The 20,483-nt window shown below is 37.2% G+C and overlaps 1 long non-coding RNA gene across 1 annotated transcript in view; it reads left to right on the top strand.

Moving 5' to 3' along the window:
- The window catches only part of LOC129637738 (uncharacterized), a 101,942-nt gene that overhangs the window by 70,224 nt on the left and 11,235 nt on the right, over positions 1 to 20,483 (top strand). Inside the window, exons 2-3 of the long non-coding RNA XR_008707562.1 lie at positions 16,630 to 16,685; positions 17,508 to 17,583. This is a non-coding gene — a long non-coding RNA (uncharacterized LOC129637738). The remainder of the gene's footprint in view (positions 1 to 16,629; positions 16,686 to 17,507; positions 17,584 to 20,483) is intronic.

Genomic DNA, 20,483 nt, shown 5'->3' with positions numbered 1-20,483 from the left:
GTGTTCTTGCCTGGAGAATCCCAGGGACGGGGGAGCCTGGTGGGCTTCCGTCTATGGGGTCACACAGAGTTGGACACGACTGAAGTGACTTAGCAGCAGCAGTAGCAATGAGGGATGGGGCTTCCTTGGTGGCTCAGCGGTAAAGAACCTGCCTGTAGTAGACACGTGTTTGATCCCTGGGTTGGGAAGATCTCCTGGAGAAGGGAATGACAACCCACTCCAGTATTCTTACCTGGAAAATTCCATGGCCAGAGGAACCTGGCAGGCTATAGTCCATGTGGTTGCAAGAGTTGGATGTGCCTTAAGGACTAAACAACAACAATGAGGGATGAAAGTGGAGTGGGATGCAAAAAAGGAATTCTGAGACAGGGAGAGAAATTCTCATCCTGCTGCAAATAAGAGAGGAACTGAATTTTTAATGTTTCTTTAGTATTGTCAAACCTACCTCTGTTAGGGACCTCTCTTATTTTTCCTTCAAATAGAGCATAAGGAATTTAACCTCTCACAATGTCATTTTGAAAGGCTTTGCTTTTTGAGGACAAGGAGCTCAAGTCTTGTCCCCTGTCTGTTTTGTTTAGGGTGAGTTTAATAGCATGATGGGGCTTCCCTGGTGGCTCAGACAGTAAAGAATCTATCTGCAATGAGGGAGACCTGGGTTCTGTCCTTGGTTTGGCAAGATCCCCTGGAGAAGGGAATGGCTACCCACTCCAGTGTTCTGGCCTGGAGAATTCCATGGACAGAGGAGCATGGCAAGCTGCAGTCCATGGGGTCGCAAAGAGTTGGACATGACTGAGCAGCTTTCACTTTCACTTTAATAGCATGATATAAGAAGTACCACAATTTACTTACCTACCTGCAATTTGCACCTTCTGATGACCATTCCTGGTTAATTTTTTATTCAGAGAACTCTCAGTATAAATTTTCCTTTCTTGTGATGAGATCCATGAAACTTTCTTTGGGCTTCTTGAAATCATAGCTGAATGTTTGGCAGATGTTAAAATATCTCCATCACTTTTGGCATTATCTGATTTGAATATTTCAATACCATTGCAGTTTCCCCACCTGACTTTTCACTAAAGCCATAGCTCACATGTTTTACTGACAAAATATATTGTATTGTACATATGTCTCAGGACAGAAAAGGAAACTGTCAAACTGTTCTTAGTACATGTGGAAGGAAACAGAAATTTGGCCTTCACCAGTAGAAGCTAAGATAAACCAGTTCATCTAGCTTCCCATGTATATCTCCGAAGAGCTTTTGTAGATTTTCATAGTACACTTACCTTTTTTTTTTTTTTTGGTTGCTGTTGTTAAAGCTATTATATAGTTGGATTGCAGCTAAAATATTCCTTTCAAGAAGTCATATCTGACCTCATTCTATTTTACCTCCTCAAGATCTTATTTTCTTCATCCTTCTGTGATTTCTGGCTTGAACCTGAGAAAATTTGTCCATCTTATCTTCCCTCCTATGTTCCAAGCTACTTAAGAACAGGGAATACTTCTTTTACAGTTTTAAAATTTCTGCAATATATAGATACTCTGCTCTGTACCTGCATTTAAAAGTAAAGGCATGCTCTGATGATAGGCAAGAAGGACTTCCATCATTTGGCTCTTTTTTTTCACTTCACCTGTTCCTTATACCAGTTTCCGTTCTATATATAACACCCCAGAAATACTGCCTTTCTTTGAGTTCTACACCACATCAAATTATTTCCCACTCTGAGTCTTCCCACGGGCCTGTGATCTTTTCCGGTACTGCTTTTCATTCCCTGTTCTCCATCCTGTTTGCACTTTACCTGGCTCACTCCTCTGTCTTTTCGGTCTCAGTTCAAATGTGATTCCTTAGAGAGGATGTCTTTGCCACCCACATGTAAATCACATAAATTTGATTCTACCCATTATTCCCATTTATAGTTTTCCCTTTATGTTACACTCTCACAGTGTAAAACAATGTCAATTCATTTTAGATAAAATTCCTTATTAAGGTCAAAACTGCAGTTAGCTGCTATGTTGACAAAGCCCTGCATTATGCTTGGTACATAGTAAATGTTACTAAATATTTTTTTAAAGTGTGTGAGCTACCAGAGAAGACTAAGGATAGATTGGAGCCTAAACTATACAAGTCATAGGAAGGGTTTGTTTGTTCTTGGTATAAAATTGAAATGATACATTTGAAAGAAATTTATGCAGAGAGTTTTCTCTTCTCTATGAACATCGATGTATGTTCTTTATAGAGATCAGATGGAGTCGTTTAAAAATGATAAACATGTCCCTAGATATTTCCCATGCTACTTATTCACTCTGGTCTGCTATCCCTATATTTGCAGCAGCTGGAACAGTGCCTGGCACATGCTATTTGCTGCTGTTTAGTTGCTAAGTCGTGTCTGATTCTTTGCGACCCCATGGACTGTAGCCTGCCAGGCTCCTCTTTCCATAGGATTTTCCAGGCAAGACTACTGGAGCAGGTAGCCATTCCCTTTTCCAGGGGATCTTCCTAACCCAGGGATCAAACCTGGGTCTCCTGCTTGGCAGGCTGATTCTTTGCTGCTGACACCCGGGAAGAGAAACTGCTTGCCAGTACAGGAGACGAAGAGACATGAGTTCAGTCCCTGGCTTAGAAGATCCCCTGGAGGAGGAAATGGCAACCCACTCCAGTATTCTTGATGGGAGAATCCCATGGATAGAGGAGAGTGGCAGGCTACCACCAGTCTATAGGATCGCAAAAGTCAGACATGACTTAGCGACTAAACAACAACCACTACGATGTTATCCCTACAGCTGCCACTTCCTTTTTCACTCTCTTTTTCACATTCCCCATTTTTTGAGTTGATCCCTTCCATTTTATCTTCTAGATCACAGTTTAAACTTGCCTTCTCAGGGAGACATTTCCTGTCCCTAAATAAGGCTAAATCTCTTGCTATATACTCTTAAGGTACTCTGCCCTTCTATTTTCATAAAGTTCCTCATATTTTATTCACTAAGTTTTTAGCAGATATTTATGTGCAATAAAGGATTAACTCATTAGAGTTGGGTTGTTCAAGCCCTGCACATTTCAAAGAAAGGACTGGCCCTTGACTGGCTCCTGAGAGATAATATCTAAGCCATTGGAATATACTGACTGATAGGAATATCTTTGCACACCTGGGGCCTTGGGCCACAGCAGAGTTTATGCTAAGAATGTAATTCATGGTGCACCCTTTAGCAGTGTTGTGTTAGCTTGATCTCTAAAGGGGCAGGAGACTGAGTAACCAATGTCAGTGTTTCCTGCCTATGTGATTGACCTCCAGTGATAAACCCTGGGCAACAGGCTCAGGCGAGCTACTTGGTTGGAAATATGCAATGCCTGTTGTACATCATTGCTAGGAAAATTAAGTGCTGTTTGTATGACTCCACTGGGAGAGGAAAACTAGAAGCTTGTGCTTAGTCTTTCCTGAACTCTGCTACATGCATCTTTTTCCTTTGTTGATATCAATCTTTATCCTTTTGCTGTAATAAACAATACCATGAACATAGCATTTCTAAATGCTGTGAGTCCTTCTAGTGAATCATTGAAACTAAGGATGGTTTGGGACCACAGACATAGTCTATTACTTAACTAATATGCCAGACATCTGTTAGGCACAAGATTTACCATGAAGAATGAAGTAGACAAGTCCTTTCTTTGTGGGTGTATCAGCTGATGTTGGAGAAGCCAGATTACAAACAAGTAAGCAGGCAACTAGAAAAATACAAATAAAAAGTAAGTCCCATGAACAAATGAGCAAAACAGAATAAAAGTGTTGTAGAAGAGTCTGTGTTTTTTGCCACAACCAAATTCTATAAGAGGGACTAAGTATATGCATTTAATTTACCATTTATCTTCAAAATATAACAGGCTCCTGGCAGAAAATACACACTCAGTAAATGCTTGTAAACTTTAGTTGAATGCCAACTCCCTTTCCCACAGCTGTCTGTTTCCTTGTGGAAATTTTCCTGAGCAAAGTGAAAAAAATTTAGGATGTTAAAATGTATGGAACATAGCTAGATTACATATTAAATATGATGTGTGTATGTGTATTTTCTCTAATAATAGAGAAGACTAAACTGACTTTTGAAAATGAAAATCTTCTCTAGTTTGCTGATTTGGGTTTTTAAAATTTTGTTGTTACTTCTGACTAATCATAAGTAACTTTATGTGAGAAATCCATTTACTTGATTTAAGAATAAATTTAATAGGAAGATGTCTGCAAGTGTTTTATTGCATGAGTGTTGCGTAATGTTAAACACACAAAATAGTTATTGTGCTTTGAAGACTACATAAGGCCCCAACAGGTTTTCCTTTGGATCCTAATATCTAACATATGCTATATGTTGAGTAATTTCTATCTTAAACTCTGTATTAAGAGATTAAGAGATTTTATGAAATAATTATCTGTAAGAGGTTGAAACTTCAGTTCAGTTCAGTCACTCAATCTTGTCTGACTCTGCGATCCTAGGGACCAGAGCACGCCAAGCCTTCCTGTCCATTACCAACTCCCAGAGCCTACCCAAACTCATGTCCATTGAGTCAGTGATGCCATCCAACCATCTCATTCTCTGTCGTCCCCTTCTCATCCACCTTCAGTCTTTCCCAGCATCAGGGTCTTTTCAAAAGAGTCAGTTTTTTGCATCAGGTGGCCCAAGTATTGGAGTTTCAGCTTCAGCATCAGTCCTTCCAATGAATATTCAGGACTGATTTCCTTTAGGATGGACTGGGTGGATCTCCTTGCAGTCCAAGGGACTCTCAAGAGTTTTCTCCAACACCACAGTTCAAAGCATCAATTTGTTGGAACTCAGCTTTCTTTAAGTCTAATTATCACATCCACAAATGACTACTGGAAAAACCATAGCCTCGACTAGCTGGACCTTTGTTTGCAAAGTAACGTCTCTGCTTTTTACTACGCTGTCTAGGTTGGTCATAACTTTTCTTCCAAGGAGCAAGCGTCTTTTAATTTCATGGCTGCAATCACCATCTGCAGTGATTTTAAAGCCCCCCATTTCCCCATCTATTTGCCATGAAAAGATGGGACCAGATGCCATGATCTTAGTTTTATGAATGTTGAGTTTTAAGCCAACTTTTTCACTCTCCTCTTTCCCTTTCATCAAGAGCCTCTGTAGTTCTTCTTTGCTTTCTGCCATAAGGGTGGTGTCATCTGCATATCTGAGGATATTGATATTTCTCCCGGCAATCTTGATTCCAGCTTTTGCTTCATCCAACCCAGCATTCCGCATGATGTACTTTGCATAAAAGTTAAATAAGAAGGGTGACAGTATATAGCCTTGACATACTCCTTTCCCAATTCGGAACCAGTCTGTTGTTCCATGTCCAGTTCTAACTGTTGTTTTGTGATCTGCAAACAGATTTCTCAAGAGGCAGGTCAGGTGGTCTAATATTCCCATCTCTTGAAGAATTTTCCAGAGTTTGTTGTGGTCCACACAGTCAAAGGCTTTGGCATAGTCAATAAAGCAGAAATAGATATTTTTCTAGAACTCTCTTGCTTTTTCAATGATCCAACGGATGTTGGCAATTTGATCTCTAGTTCCTCTGCCCTTTCTAAATCCAGCTTGAACATCTGGAAGTTCATGGGTTCACATACTGTTGAAGCCTGGCTTGGAGAATTTTGAGCATTACTTTACTAGCCTGTGAGATGAGTGCAATTGTGTAGTAGTTTGAATATTCTTTGGCATTGCCTTTCTTAGGGACTGAAATGAAAACTGATTTTTTCCAGTCCTGTGGCCACTGCTGATTTTTCCAAATTTGCTGGCATATTGAGTGCAACACTTTCACAGCATCATCTTTCAGGATTTGGAATAGCTCAACTGGAATTCCATAATCTCCACTAGCTTTGTTTGTAGTGATGCTTCCTAAGGCCCACTTGACTTCGCATTCCAGGATGTCTGACTCTAGGTTGGTGATCACACCATCGTGATTATCTTGGTTGTGAAGATCATTTTTGTATAGTTCTTCTGTGTATTCTTGCTACCTCTTCTTAATCTCTTCTGCTTCTGTTAGGTCCATACCATTTCTGTCCTTTATTGTGCCCATCTTTGCATGCAATGTTCCCTTGGTATCTCTAATTTTCTTGAAGAGATCTCTAGTCTTTCCCATTCTCTTGTTTTTCTCTATTTCTTTGCATCGATCGCTGAGGAAGGCTTTCTCAGCTGTCCTTGCTATTCTCTGGAACTCTGCATTCAAATGGAAACATATCACTTCTTTATTTCTTTAAGAGTTTTTTTTTCCAGCACTGCATTCTGGATATTCCCATCTGTGTTGATTGTGCACATTTCAGAGCTGATGCAAGTGTAGACACTGATTGTGTTTGTTTATTGATCCCTTCTCAAGGAACTAGGCTGAACAGCACTCCTTCAAATCCTGTTCTGTACTTTTTGGTCATGTTAGAAATTACCAAGTAAGTGTTGCCATGTAGACATTATATATGGTAACAGTACTGATATAATGTGTTGTTTTACAGTTGAAGCATTATGATGGAACATTCTCCATGGTTGTGTCGGTTGACCAGACATAAATCTTTCCTTCATAGAAGTGCTAACACTAAATGCAAGGATGTGCAATGGGGGTGGCAGTGGTTATCAAGTGTATCTATGTATATGTGTGTGTCAAAGAATGTTAGTGATAGATTAACCAGAGATAGCTGAGAACTTTTTTATGAGATGTTTGCCTAAAATTGTGGGTGGATTTCCTGGGTGTAATATTATCCCTTTTAAGAAAATCACTTATTTGATATTTATATTTTTCTTAAAAGGGAGATATATTAATTATTTTCATTGTATATACTTCCCATTTGAAGGGGGACAAATGTTGCAATATGACATAATAGGAAAAATGAGCTTTGGATTCAGACAACCAAAAGTTTTAAATCTAATGATAAAATTTAGTAATTATATGAACTTGTGAAAGGCAACTTTATTTCTGTAGTCTCAGTTTTCTGCATCGGTAAAATGACAGGGCAATTTGACAGTAGAAAATAAGATTTAGCTTAATTTAAAGGCCTGATTTTATATTTTAAAATAATACCTTTCACAGCATTTTCACAGTTTTTTTTTTACATGCTGTTTTAATCATATCCTTGTTCATGATGGAAAGATTGTACTATGGGATTGTGAGGATGGCTGAACGCATGACATCCAACATTGGACAGATGAGATTGACAGTAGTGAATTAGTCACATATATTGTTATTTACAGGCTTCCCAGGTGGTGCTAATGGTAAAGAACCTGCCTGCCAATGCAGGAGACTTAAACGATACTGATTGGATCCCTGGGTCAGGAAGAGCCTCTGGAGGAGGGCATGGCAACCCACTCCAGTATTCTTGACTGGAGAATCCCACAGACAGAGGAGCCTGGCGGGCTGCAGTCCATAGGGTTGCAAAGAGTCAGACATGACTGAAGGGACTTAGTGTGCACACATTGTTATTTACAGCCTGGGAGGGCAGGGAACTGAAATCTGTTACTTAGGGATAAGCAGATCATCCTCCCTTGATAAGGAAGGATAGTTAGCTAGGGGACCTTACCCTCAGGAGAAAAATCAGGAGGGAAACTTGCCGTTAGGCCAGATGAAGCCCTCCTGATTTCTCTCAGATGTCAGAGTAGCATGTAACATTGTACTTTAATTTTTTTAATTTAATTTTTATAAGGGTATAGTTGATTTACAATGTTGTGTTAGTTTCATGTGTATAGCAAAGTGAATGTGTTCATATATACATATTAACCTTTTTTTTTAAGGTTGTTACTTCATATAGGCCATTACAGAGTATCAAGTAGAGTTCCCTGTGCTGTATGGTAGGTCCTTATTAGTTATCTATTTTATATATAGTAGTGTGTGTATGTCAATCCCAATCCTCCAATTTATCCCTCCCCTCACTCCCTGATACCCATAAGTTTCTTTTCTACATTTGTAATTCTGTTTCTGTTTTGTAAATAAATTTATTTTTGCATGAACTTTAATTAATTTAGACCTTAAACCATACACGCTTTGTTTGTCTGTCATAAGACTGTGAAATAGGAAATGTTGATGCAAAATTTTGAAATGGTGATCATAGAGGTGGTTGCATATTATCATATTTTAAAAAATGGGCTAAAACAGAGAGGTGAGAATATACACGTGTGAAATATCATGGGTGAGTACTTATAAGTTTAAATATCTGTGTGCATGTAAATGCATTGATATTTCAGAAGGAACTGTTCCTTTGTTCATTCAGTAAAATAGGAAAACATTTCTCTTCACAGTTACCTGGGTTTATCGCTTGATAAAGTGAAGTCTTGGTAAAATGAAGATAGACTTTGACCAATAAAACATCTTAACTGCTACAACCCTACATCTTTTCACACCAGACTTTGCTTAAAAATCTTTCGTTGTTTTTCTCTGTTCTCAGGGTAGAGATGAAAACTTTAACAATGTCTGTTGAATCTCATATGATGAAGGCTTCCCTCACTTTCCTCATTCCATTCACACTGATCGTCCTTCAGCCATGTCAGCTCCGCATGCTCACTCCAGTCACAGAGCTTTGTCCGTGTTTTTCCACATGCCTGTGATGCTTTCTCTCTTCTGTTGTTGTTCAGTTGCCAAGTTGTGTCTGACTCTTTGCGACCCCATGGACTGCGGCATGCTAGGCTTCCCTGTCCCTCACCATCTCCCAGAGTTTGCCCAAGTTCATGTCCATTGAATCATTGATGCCATCCAACCATCTCATCCTCTGTCATACTTTTATCTTTCTACCTTCAATCTTTCCCAGCAGCAGGGTCTTTTCCAGTGAGTCATCTCTTCTTATCAGGTGGCCAAGGTATAGGAGCTTCAGCTTCAGCATCAGTCTTTCTAAAGAGTATTCAGGATTGATTTCCTTTAAAATTGACTGGTTTGATCTCCTTGCTTTCCAAGGGATTCTCAAGAGTCTTCTTCAGAACCCACAGTTGAAAAACATCAATTTGTTGATGCTTTACCTTCTTTATTATCCAGCTCTCATATCTGTATATCTATACAGGGGCTTCCTTGGTAGCTCAGCTAATAAAGAATCTGCCTACAATGCAGGAGACCCTGGTTTGATTCCTGGTCAGGAAGATTTCCTGGAGAAGAGATAGACTACCCACTCCAGCATTCTTGAACTTCCTGGTGGTTCAGATGGTAAAGAATCTGCCTGCAATGTGGGAGACCTGGGTTGGGAAGATCCCCTGGAGGAGGACATGGCAACCCACTCCATATTCTTGTCTGAAGAATCCCCATGGACAGTGGAGCCTCATGGGCTATAGTCCATGGGGCTGCATAGAGTAGTCAGACATGACTGAGTGACTAAGCATAGCACATATCCGTATATGACTACTGGAAACACCATAGCCTTGAGTATACAGACTTTTGTTGGCAATGTGATGTCTTAACTTTCCCACTACGTTAGCTTAATCTCATACTTTTGAATGACGTTTTTTCTGGGAATCTTTTCCTGGTATCTAGGTTAAACTGTGTCTTCCTATCTTAAGCTCCTAAAGAACTCTCTGTTTTTCCTTCATAAGACTTATCACAATATAACAATAATTTGTTTATATGATATTTTAATTAATTACTGATTTCATGACAAGTCAACATTTTTAGGAAGAGAAATGCAAAGTAAAATTAAAGCATCAGGGTTTAATTTGCACTACTGGGTAATGGGTTGCTTCTAGAGGATCACATTAGTCAGCCAATTCAAGAAAAGGAAAAAAAGTCCATTAACAATTTGTAGAAATGGTCAGGTGACTTTTTAAAGTGACTGTTTTCTTCCAGTAGATATTTAGAAGCCCACACCATTAGCCTTCTATCAACTCAGCATGGTTAGGCATGGCGAGTATAATAGTTAAGAGATTATTATCAAATATACTGAATTAGAAATCTCAGGAGTTAATTCCTCTGCACTTTCTGATTATGTTTCTGAAACAAGGAACAGGTTCTGCAGGCATCCCAACCTAGGGTGTTAGAGAAGCTAGGGCAGGAAGTGAGAGGGTCCCAGTCCAGTTTGGAGGCCAAGAGCCATGATTCTAATGATGACTGGATTAAAAGATTAGGCAGAAAATATTTGAAACAATGCCCACCATGTCCGTTTCCAGTTTATAGTAATTTCTGATCTTATAGTAATTTCCGATCTTATAGTAATTTTATAGAAAAGAGCAGTTAGTTTTCCTTTCTCTGTGTCTTGGTGTCAACTTACCATGAGCAGAGTATCTGCTAATCTTTGACACCTAAGTAGAAATGTGAGTTTTGTATTACAAATTGATATACTGCTTTGTTTCTAGAATTTATTCACTAAGCTTTTAACTACTATGAAGAAGACATTATGTGTTGCTTAGAGGGAGATAAAAAGTAAATGACTGAAAACATTTTCGCATAGATTTAAGCCAGTAAGTTCAGAGAATACCAGAGTATAGAATTTATTGTAGGCGATTGGGAAAGTTTTAAAATAGGATTAAAAAACCCCCCAACATATAAATGGATAATTTCTGCACTTTATACATCAGAATTCTTTTCATTGCAGGACCCAGAAACCCAGCAATGACTATTTTAAATAAGAAAGATAGATATATTGTGTCATTTATCTGGGATTGGTTTACTCACATTTTAGTCCAAATGCTTAAATAATGTCATTAGCATTTTTTGTTTCCGTCTTCCATCTCTCAATTTTGATACCTTCTATATGGCCACCTTTTGTGCTTTCCAAATGGACTTTATGTAGCCAGGGAAAATGGTGGCCAACAGCTCTAGTTTCATTTTGGCCTTAATGCATTTATTTCATATAACATTCTTTTTATTTCTTAATAAAAAAAAATGTTTACTAGTAAAGGTGGACAGATAAGCCCAGCTACAACTTAGTATCTACCAATGAAAATACAGTTCTTAAGAACTCTTCTTCCATGCTATACACCTATGATGTTGAGCATAGTGATTGACAGACATGTCACATGATCGCACTGACTTTACAGTTTCATGAAAATCACATGCACTAAAAGAGGGATGTTGAGGTAATATATATGCATTACAAGGGCTGAGCTTTAAGAAGTTTAGAGGGTATGAGAAGGAGAAGGAGATGGCAACCCACTCCAGTGTTCTTGCCTGGAGAATCCCAGGGTTGGGGGATCCTGGTGGGCTGCTGTCTCTGGGGTCGCGCAGAGTTGGACGCGACTGAAGAGACTTAGCAGCAGCAGCAGAAGGAAAAAATGTATGCCTCGTGACTATGCTTTCTTTGATTAATGAAAAATTAAGTTCATCTAAATGGGAATGAATTTATACATTGAACTAACCAAGGCTTTGAGGGCCATATTAGACATGCTTCCTAAAATATCATAAAAATATTAAGAGTTAAAATATAAAAAGAATCTACTCTAATGCCTTTATTTGACATTGAAGAATGATTGAGATTCAGAGAAAGAAGTAACTTTTTCAAAGGTATACATAAAACATTATTGGCATGCATGTTGGGGAGGGGTGGGAAAGCATAAACATAGACACCAGTAAACAAATTTGTGCAAGTGAGTGAGATTAACTTTATATTTCATAAGGCTCCTAAAATGGAAGACTAATTAATAAAACACATACTTGAAGCTTAAAAGTTACAAAACTTCAGAATCAAGTTTTTGAATTTAAAAAAAATTTGGTTCAAATAATGTTTTTTTCATTAGGGAAACAGTAAAGACATTACAGAAATTTATAAAATTACATAAATATAAAAAATATAAGCATCTCATACTTACTCATTATTATCACAGTTGCAGTTAATGAATTGTATCAATAGTATATAATATGTATTTGTTGTTGTCGTTCAGTTGCTGAGTTGTGTATGACTTTTTGTGACCCCATGGACTGCAGCATGCCAGGCTTCCCTGTCCTTCACCATCTCTCAGGGCTTGCTCAGACTCATATCCATCAAGTTGGTGATGCCATCCAGCCATCTCATCCTCTGTCATCCCCTTCTTCTCCTTCCTTCAATCTTTTCCAGCATCAGGGTCTTTTCAAATGAGTCAGTTCTTCACATCAGGTGGCCAAAGTATTGGAGCTTCAGCATCAGTCCTGAAAATTCAGGACTGATTTCCTTTAAGATTGACTGCTTTGATCTCTTTGCAGTCCAAGAGACTCTCAAGAGTCTTCTCCAACACCACAGTTCAAAAGCATCAATTCTTCAATGCTTTATGGTGCAACTCTCACATCCACACATGACTACAGGAAAAAGCATAGCTTTGACTGGACAGACCTTTGTTGGCAAAGTAACGTTTCTGCTTATTAATGTACTGTCTAGGTTTGTCACAGCTTTTCTTCCAAGGAGCAAGTGTCTTTGAATTTTGTGGCTGCAGTCACACCATCTGCAGTGATTTTGGAGTCTAAGAAAATAGTCTGTCACTGTTTCCATTGTTTCCCCATCTATTTGCCATAAAGTGATGGGACTGGATGCCACGATCTTTGTTTTTTGAGTGTTGAGTTTTAAGCCAGCTTTTAAAAAGCCAGCCACTCTCCTCTTTCCCCTTCATCAAGAAGCTCTTTAGTTCCTCTTCACTTTATATCATAAGGGTGATATCATCTCCACATCTGAGATTATTGATATTTCTCCTGACAATCTTAATTCCAGCTTGTGCTTCATCCAGCTTGACATTTTGCATGATGTACTCTGTATATAAGTTAAATAAGCAGCGATCAGTCATATCTGACTCTTTGCAACCTCATGGACTGTAACTCAGCTGACTTCTCTATCCATGGGATTTCCTAGGACAGAATACTGGAGTGGATTGCCATTTCTTTCTCCAGGAGATCTTCCCAACCCAGGGATTGAACCCACATCTCCTGTGGCTCCTGCATTGTAGGGGAATAGTTTATCTGCTGAGCCACTGGAGAAGCCCATAATATGTATTAATATTATAATAATGTATTATATATATGTTAAGAGTATATATTTAATATATAGAGAGACACACATATATGCACTATATTTAAATCTATTTTCTGATTTTTTTTCTAGTTGTTTTACTATTATAAACAATGTTTCTAACACACTTCTATACATCTATGTGCAAGTTCTTAATTATTGCTTAAGAAAAATTGGTGAAGAATTTGTAAGACAGAGAGAGTCATAATTATTTACGAATCTTGTTTTTATTTTTAAGTAAAATTGGAAGTAAAGTATCCTTATAGCTTTTTTTTTTTTTTGGCAAAAAAAAACAAGAAAAAGAAAAGTGAGGTCATTCCAGCCCTCATTATTTTCAAAGCCAGATATCTCTTTAGCAGCAGTGGTCCTGTAACATTTATGTCTTGCTCAAGGGTAATCAGCTGAAATGGATGTCTTTGAAATTAATATCCCATCGAGAGCACATTTCATAGCAAGTCTTAAGAATTTCAGTGCAGTTAATGACCTTTTACATTTGTCAAAATTTATTTATGATTTTGAAAAGTAAAAACATTTAGTGGTACATTCGACCAGTAAAACAGTAAATCCAGTATTTAATAGATATTGAATAAGATACTGAAGTCTTCTATAAACATGGATTTTTCAGATTGTTGTGCAGTAATCGAAATACTATTCGTAGTTACTTCAGTTTATATTTCAAATAATTATATTTAAACAATTGCTGGGTGTTGGAATGTTTTAAAAATTCACTGCCTGGCACATTGCTTTGTACATCATAGGTTTTTAATACTTGTTTGAATGAATGAGTGAGTGAATGAATGTAGTCTTTCCTACTTGTACATGAATGAGTTATATACATTATACATAATTCTTATTAAAATTCATAGGTTGAGAGAGTAGATTCAAATAAAATAGATTTAAAAATTATGAATATTGATTATTCTGATAGCAGATAATTAGAGACAATTGATCTGTGGTATATCCAAATTTGCTGCTTCTTAGCTGCAAATGTATGTGTGTACGTATATATATATATATGTATATAAACACTAGACACATAAAATAACCAAATGAAAAGTACAGGATCATTCCTACTGAGTGAAGTAATTGGTAACTCATTTTACATTGTCTTTTTGCATCCCTGTTTGAGATAGTTTATTGGATGCAATCTTAGCAGAGCCTCTTGCTTGGGAAAACAAGAAGTTTTAAAATAATTTTCTTAGGAACATGGAACTATCAACCACGTAGATTCTGGTGTAAGAGTCTGAGTATGGCATATGGAAAGTAACCTGACTTGTGAGAGTACTCTCACATCATTTCTTACTGTTTGGAAAACAGTAACAGTTACTTTAAGGATAATGAAAGATTTCTTGAGAGGCATTTGAATTTAGTTATTTATTTTTTTCATTTGTGTATGTTTTAGGGTCCAATAACTTGTGTTTAGAGCTGTTTTAAACTCCACTTAGCTTTGTTAAATTGGCAATGGCTTCTGGGAGTCTGAAATGTGAAACAGTTAAAAATATTTACCCAGAGAGCTCTAGTTTCAGGACCATGGACAGCGTGTCCTCCCACCCCGCCCCAACCAGCCTGCCGTTGTTTTCTCTTTTTGGCAAGAGAAAGCAAGTAAGATTGTGTTGTTGGAGTGGTATCAGTGCTCTAAGTGAAGAGAAATGTTTCATGGATTGTGCTTTGTTCGTGAGTGTTGGATTTACACAGAGTCTGCATATCCTTTGGATATAATGCATTTGAATATTTAGAGATTTTTTAAAATACATTTATATTCCACAATGAAACACATCGTGTATTCAACAAGTGTGTGTTAAATACCCATTGAATGAAAGGCATTGCTATAAGCAGAGATGAATGAAGTAGATGTGGCTTCTTTTGTCATTATTGACTGTGGAGTTCTCTGTTACTCATATGTTGTTTCTTCTCCTTTTCTTTCTCAAGATAAATATTATGTTTTTTAAAGGCAGCGAGTTTGCTCTATATTAGTCCTTTATAATATTTTCAATGTTAGAATGCACTGTGTTTTAAAATAGGCTATAAGTATCTGAAAGTAATACTATAGAGTCAAAAGTTCAAGGTTTAGAGCCAGACTTGAGTACAAATTAGCTAATGCTACATGGTAGCTACACAGCTTTGGGAATAAATCTTAGCCTCTCTGGACCTCAATTTCCTCACCTGTAAATTGAGGGTTATGATGCTTATCTTGCAGTGTTATTGTAAGAAATAGAGAGCATACCCGTCTCTTCTCAATATATGATAATTCCTTGAACTAACTATTAATTTGAATGACTGATGTCATATAAGTATTTTTACCTTTCATGGGAGGTCTTTTTCTGGGACTTTTGAAATTTTAACTGTTTTTTAGAGATAACATGTCTTTACTGATGTTATAAAAATTAAAAAGTAAAATACATGCTTTATAATAAGAAAAAATTGCCCATGCCTTTGCAGTCTAGTTTAAGGTTGACAGTTTTATAAATACTTTTTCATACTTTTCTAGTATTAAAAAATGCTGTACATTTATTAGAGAGTGATTTTGTTCATCTCTTAAAATAGGATTATTTTCTAATTTTCTTTCTCACTTACCAGTGTAACTTGGAAAGTTTTCATACTTATATACATAATTTTTTTCATAACTGTATTATGTTCTACAATTTTGGGGCTTGTTCATATATTCCTCTCTTGGAGAATAAAGGGTTTTCCTTTTCTATTTTAAGTGTTGTTGCTTTACAGCACTTTAAGATGATCATACAAAGATCATCTTAAATACTTTTCCATTTTTGTCAAAACAAAATCAAGTCACTTAAGCTGGGCTGCTGCTGCTAAGTCACCTCGTGTTCAACTCTGTGCGACCCCTTAGACGGCAGCCCACCAGGCTCCCCCGTCCCTGGGATTCTCCAGGCAAGAACACTGGAGTGGGTTGCCATTTCCTTCTCCACTGCATGAAAGTGAAAAGTCAAAGTGAAGTCGCTCAGTCGTGTCCGACTCTTAGTGACCCCATGGACTGCAGCCCACCAGGCTCCTCCGCAGAGAGGAAGAAAAGTGTCTTTAATGTGCTAATGCCAATGGCCATGATATGAACAACACTCATTTTCAGCAATGACCATCAGAGTTAATGATGTTTCTGAATTACAATGATTTTTTTATACAAATGCATATACAAGTAGATAGCATAATCAGTGCCTAGAGTTTATTAATCAAATTCATAGACACTGCTTTAAAAATTAATGACAGGATTTAGGTTTTTAATTCTTAAGGGTATCATTAAACATGGTTGTTTGAAATGAGTGTTGATGAATGCTATTTATTAATTGAATTTATTTAAAGATACATATGCACAAGTATTTTAGAATTACTGTCATTAAATGATATGTGCCAGTTAATTCACATTTTTATGTATTATATATGCTCTAATATTTTTTATTTCTCTTGTTTCATAATGTGTCAGTAAAATTTTGTCAACTGTGGCAGACATCTGTGTGACAGTCCCATGGATATAAAGATGAGACTAGATTCAAACAGACAGCCTCACTTGAGAATACAAAACTCTGAGTCTTGGTTTCTACAACTTACTCATCCTTTACAACTTTCCAGACCACCAGAAACTTTAGGAATTTTTAAACTGCTTTGTTGAGGTGTAATTGACATATGATAAACTATACTTATTTATAGAGCACAATTTGAGACTGTTATGTACACACACACACATATATATCTCCTCTTGTTTCAGGTAATCACTGAAACAAGAGGTTTCCAAGAGGTTACCTTCTGCTCCTCTTAATTCAGGTAACCACTAATCCTCTTTCCTTATTTATAGATTCATTTTTTCTATGATTTTATATAAGTGGGAAGTGAAAGTGAAAGTTGCTCAGTCATGTCCAACTCTTTTCAACCCCATGGACTGTATAGTCCATGGAATTCTCCAGGCCAGAATACTGGAGTGGGTAGCCTTTCCCTTCTCCAGGGGATTTTCCCAACCCATGGATCAACCCAGGTCTCCCGCACTGCAGGCAGATTCTTTACCAGCTGAGCCACAAGGGGAGCCCATATAAGTGGAATAATACTGTATTATATAAGTGGAATAATACAGTATTTATCATTTCATCTGTTCTTCTAAATCTACATAATTATTTTCAGTTTCTTCATGCTTTTGCATGTATCAAGAATTAATTCCTTTATTTTGCTAAGTAGTATTCCATTGTATGCCTGTATTATAGTTTGTTTATACTTTCATCTTGTGATGGACAATTGTTTGTTTCCACTTTTGACTATAACAATTAAAACTGCTGTGATCATTGGCATACCTATCTTTGCACGGAGAAGGGGACAGCAGAGGATGAGATGGTTGGATGGCATCACTGACTAAATAGACATGAGTTTGAATAAACTCCAGGAGTTGGTGATAGATGGGGAGGCCTGGCGTGCTGCAGTCCATGGGGTCGCAGAGTTGGACACGACTGAGTGACTGAACTGAACTTTGCACGAATATGTTTTCAGTTCTCTTGGATTGAATTGGAATATCTGGACTGTAGGGTAGACATATGTTTCACTTTTCCAAAAACTATCAAATTATTCTGACTCAATTGTTCCATTTTATATTTCCTCCAGTGGTAAATGAGTTCCAGTTTTTCCACATCCTTGCCAGTATTTGATGCTGTCAGTCTTTTAAACTTCAGCCAATTTAGTAAGTGTGTAGTGATATTTACTGTTGTTTGTTCACTAAGTTGTGTTTGAGTCTTTGCAACCCCATGGACTGTAGCACGCCAGACTTCCCTGTCTTTCACCATCTCCCAGAGCTTGCTCAAACTCGTGTCCATTGGTTCAGTAATGCAATCCAACCATCTCATCCTCTGTCTTCCCTTTCCCCTCCTGCCTTCAATATTTCCCAGCATCAGGGTCTTTTCCAGTGAGTTATCTCTTTGCATCAGATTGCCAAATTATTGGAGTTTCAGCTCTGGCGTCAGTCCTTCCAATGAATGTTCAAGGTTAATTTCCTTTAGGATTGATTGGTTTGATCTCCTTGCAGTCCAGAGGACTCTTAAGAGTCTTCTCCAGAACCACAGTTGAAAAGCATCAATTCTTTGGTGCTCAGCCTTCTTTATAGTTCAACTCTCACATCCATACATGACTACTGGAAAAACCATAGCTTTGACTAGATGGACCTTTGTTGGCAAAGTAACATCTCTGTTTTTTAATATGCTGTATAGGCTTGTTATAGCTTTTCTTCCAGGGAGTAAGCGTCTTTCAATTTCATTGCTGCAGTCACCATCTGCAGTGATTTTGGAGTCCAAGAAAATAAAGTCTGTCACTGTTTCCATTGTTTCCACATCTATTTGCCATGAAGTGATGGGACTGGATGCCATGATCTTTGTTTTTTGAAAGTTGAGTTTTAAGCCAGCTTTTCACTCTCATCTTTCACTTTCATCAAGAGGCTCTTTTGTTCCTCTTTGCTTTCTGCTGTAAGGTTGGTGTCAGCTGCATATTCGAGGTTATTGATATTTCTTCCGGCAATCTTGATTCCAGCTTGTGAATTTCACATGATGTAATCTGCATTTAATTTAAATAAGCAGGGTAACACTATACAACCTTGACGTACTCCTTTCCCAATTTTGAACCTGTCTGCTGTTCCACATCCAGTTCTAACTGTTGCTTCTTGAACTGCATACAGATTTCTCAGGAGGCAAGTAAGGTGGTCTGGTATTCCCATCTCTTTAAAAATTTACCACGGTTTGTTGAGATCCACAAAGTGAGAGGCTTTAGTGTGGTCAATGAAGCAGAAGTAGATGTTTTTCTGTAATTCCCTTGCTTTTTCTATGATCCAGCGGATGTTGGCAATTTTATCACTGGTTCCTCTGTCTTTTCTGAATCCAGCTTGAACATGTGGAAGTTCTCCGTTCATGTACTGTTGAAGTCTAGCTTCTATATGGGTTAAAACTTTAAATTTAAACAATAGAACAAAAAAAATTTTACAGGAATGATAGGAGATAATATCTGTATCTACAGTCTCAGGGTATAAAAACTTTCTGAATCAAGGGCAAAAATGTTAAAGAAAAGAAAAACAGGAAAAAAGGTAAAAGTATTTAAATGTATAAAATAGAAATATTTTCATTGTAAAAATATATAAATATATTATTGTAAATAACAATAAAACTTAAATTTTAAAAATTAGAAAATACAAGAACAACTTCCTAAAATCTTAGTAGGGGAATGGATGTGGAAAAAGGATACACTCTTGTTTTGCTGTTGAAATGTAAAGAGCTACAGCTTTTGTTCTTGGTAATATTTATTTAAATTAAAAATGTATAATTTTGACCCTATTATTCTAACTGTTGGAGTCAATCTCATAGAAATATAAATAAATCTTTAGGTACAGACATATATTATACAAGAATATAGCAACATTACTCAAAGTGGCAAAAAGTGAAAAAAAAATTCCATTAATAAGGGTATGACTGAAAATATATTTGAGTTGTTCAGAGCAATATCGTACACAATTGACAAAAAGAAAATAGAGCTTTATCATTTTTTAACCTTTATCATTTGAATAGAAAGAATCCCTCACATCATTGTTGCATGAGGAAAAAAGGTACATAAATATGTTTTATATGATCTTATTTAAATAGCACAATGATGACCAATGCTTCTCCCTCCCCCATATTGCATGTATACATTTGTATTTATATTTGGGAAACCTGAGTCATTCTTTTTAGAAACATATATTCAGAATCTGCTATACCGCACATTATTCTAAGGGATGGGTTGAAGGTACACTGGCCAGAAAAGTCTTCTCTTTGGGAATTTGTATTCAAAGGAGAGACTGACAAAAAAAAAAAAAAAAAAAAAAAAGATCAAAGAATAAGGCAGGGATTAGATGATAAGTGTAGTATAGGTAGAGTTTGGTCTTTAGTCTCAATACAGTGTGAAGTCACTGTAGGGTTTTGTTCAGCATAGTGGCATGAATTGATACTCTGTTTCAAAAAGATTACTCTGGCAACTACTTGGAAAATGGTTTGGAGAAGGGGCAAGAATAAAAGCAGTGATCTACTGCAGAGACTGCTGCAGTGTGCTGGACAAGAGACGATGGTGGTTTGGACTAGCATGGTAGCAGTGTGGGTGGAGAGAAGTATGTACCTTGGAATTACGTTCTATAGGTAAGACGTACAAGGATTGCATGGAGAGAATGAGGGAAGGCAACGGGTCTGGGACAATTTGTGGATTCTTACATGTATGCCATAGAGTAGATGGTAGCCCTTTTTCACTCCATTGAGGGGGAAAATTATTAGAGAAGTTTATTTGACTTTTGGAGGTATTAATTGACTTTTGGAAATATGAAGTTTAAACTGTTCATTAGATATCTGTCCAAGTGTAAAGATGAAATTAGCAGTTGAATGAGTGGATATGGAGTCCAGTGGAGAGCACCAACCTTGAGAAATAAACTTGAGAGACAACAGCAGCACACAATTGGTATTCAGAGATTTAGGACTGGATTAGCCGACCCAGAAGGAGAGTGTAGAATAGAAAAGGGCATGAGCCTGAGCTCTCACTGTTGATATCATGTTTAAGTTTATTAAAAACTTTAAACTT

This window comes from Bubalus kerabau, chromosome 1 (assembly GCF_029407905.1).
Source record: "Bubalus kerabau isolate K-KA32 ecotype Philippines breed swamp buffalo chromosome 1, PCC_UOA_SB_1v2, whole genome shotgun sequence".
Lineage (NCBI taxonomy): Eukaryota > Metazoa > Chordata > Mammalia > Artiodactyla > Bovidae > Bubalus > Bubalus kerabau.
The sequence above is the reverse complement of the archived record's forward strand: the minus strand, read 5'-3'. Positions and strand labels throughout refer to the sequence as shown.